The sequence below is a fragment of the Penaeus monodon genome, chromosome 16, assembly GCF_015228065.2.
Source record: "Penaeus monodon isolate SGIC_2016 chromosome 16, NSTDA_Pmon_1, whole genome shotgun sequence".
NCBI lineage: Eukaryota > Metazoa > Arthropoda > Malacostraca > Decapoda > Penaeidae > Penaeus > Penaeus monodon.
This window is the reverse complement of record NC_051401.1, coordinates 23,437,554-23,440,053: the sequence shown is the minus strand read 5'-3', so window position 1 is coordinate 23,440,053 and position 2,500 is coordinate 23,437,554.

Sequence of the window (2,500 nt, the reverse complement as noted above, 5' to 3'; positions counted from 1 at the left end):
GAAAGGGGTACATCATTAAAACAAACCCCTTTATACTTCGTTGTTATGCCCTTTATTTATAATGACTTTTATCTAAATTCGAGGGTTCCTGAGTTGCTTTTACTAAGGGGGCCCTTTTGTAATACGAAAAGGGATTCTGTCATTTGCAGAAAATAGCGTGAAAGATGTGTTTTGGATCGCTTTTCTCCGTAAACTTAAAGAATCATATATTTATTTTCGAGAAAAGAAAAAGACATTCCCATAATTTTGTGTACTAATAGAATGGATAAAAAAAAAGTTTTTTGACTAGCGAGTGTTTCGGTCGCGTTTTTTAAGGGGAAGTTTGGCTCGTTATGGTTGATATGGGATGATAGTCGGGAAGTTTATAAACCTAACATAACTTTGTATGAAAAATATATTTTTTTTTTTTTTCTTCTGAGTATATCTACATATATGTCTATTTATCTATTTCAATTCGATTACCTGTTCATAATTTATGATCTGCACGCACACACACATACACGCACGCAGAATACATTGTATACTTAATACACGTTTCCCCCCCAACAAAAGACCAAAACGAGGAAGAAGACAGCGCTGGGGGCGGCTTTTACGAGCCTTCGATCACCCTACTTTGCGATTGGATCCCAAACCAAGCAGCAACAAAAGTCGTCCCTCTCGCCCTTCCTTCATATCCTATAAATCCTTCACAGTGGTCACGTCACATAAGGCGGCAGGCGGAGCAGGACCCGCCTCCTACGCAGTCACCACACACACACACACACACACACACACACACACACACACACACACACACACACACACACACACACACACACACACACACACACACACACACACACACACACACACACACACACATACACACACATATATTTACTACAGCTACTTGTTCGGGTGGAGGCAGCACATCTTGCATTTAGAAATCGTATTCATATATTCATGGACAGTGTTAGGGAACGTTTTGTATCTCCGTTCTTTGTGTTTACATTTTCATATTGGCATTTTTATTTGTAGTTTCTTCAATTTTTATATAATGACACCTGGAAATTCAAAAAAAAAAAATATATATATATAATTCACATCTGTATTGGTGTGCTGTACCGTAAACTCAGCTGCAATATATTCACGTTCGATTTGTGAATGCTTTTGCATGCATGAATTGATGAACACACATCGTCGTCATGAATTATAAACATTTTAGATAATTTTAGCTGGAAACGTAGCGCATTTCAGCATTTGCATATGGACGCAATTTCTCCGACCTGTATGCATATGTATGTATGTGTGTGTGTGTGTGTGTGTGTGTGTGTGTGTGTGTGTGTGTGTGTGTATGATTGCATGTATAAATACATACATACATATATATGTATGTATGTATAAATACATATATATGTATGTATTAATGCATATACGCAAACATATACACATAGGTATATGTATATATATGCATATATACCTATACAAATATATATACATACACACACACACACACACACACACACACACACATATATATATATATATATATATATATATATATATATATATATATATATATATATATATATATATATATACATATGCATATATAAACATATATCATCATCATTTAACGGTAGGTTCATATCTGAGCCGCCGTGGTCACAGCATGATACTCAATTGCAGTTTTCACGTTGTGATGCTCTTGGAGTGAGTACGTGGTAGGGTCCCCAGTTCCTTTCCACGGAGAGTGCCGGTGGTATCTTTTTAGGTAATCATTCTCTCTTATTTTATCCGGGCTTGGGACCAGCACTGACTTGGGCTGGCTTGGCCACCCAGTGGCTAGGTAGGCAATCAAGGTGAAGTTCCTTGCCCAAGGGAACAACGTGGCGGTCGGTGACTCGAACCCTGGAACTCAGATTGCCGTCGTGACAGTCTTGGGTCCGACGCTCTAACCATTCGGCCACCGCGGCCTTGACGATCATGGGCTTCCATGATTTTCTTGGCAATTTAGAGCGGTGGTTTGCCATTGCCTTCCGCCCGGTGTTTTTTTTTTTTTTTTTTTTTTTTTTTTTTTTTTTTTTTTTTTTCCGAGTCACCATCTCTATTTACCCGGCACTGACTTGGGCTGACTTGGTCCCCCAGTGGCTAGGCAGGCAATCGAGGTGAAGTTCCTTGCCTAAGGGAAACAACGCGGCGGTCGGTGACTCGAACCCTCGAAGTCAGATTGCCGTCGTGACAGTCTTGAGTCCGACGCTCTAACCATTCGGCCACCGCGGCCCCATAAACATATATATACATATGTATATATATATACCTCTACAAATATGTATGCATACATCTGTGTGTGTGTGTGTGTGTGTGTGTGTGTGTGTGTGTGTGTGTGTGTGTGTGTGTGTGTGTGTGTACACGCTCATATATATATATATATATATATATATATATATATATATATATATATATATATATATATATATATATATATATATATATATGTACATATTAACACACACACACA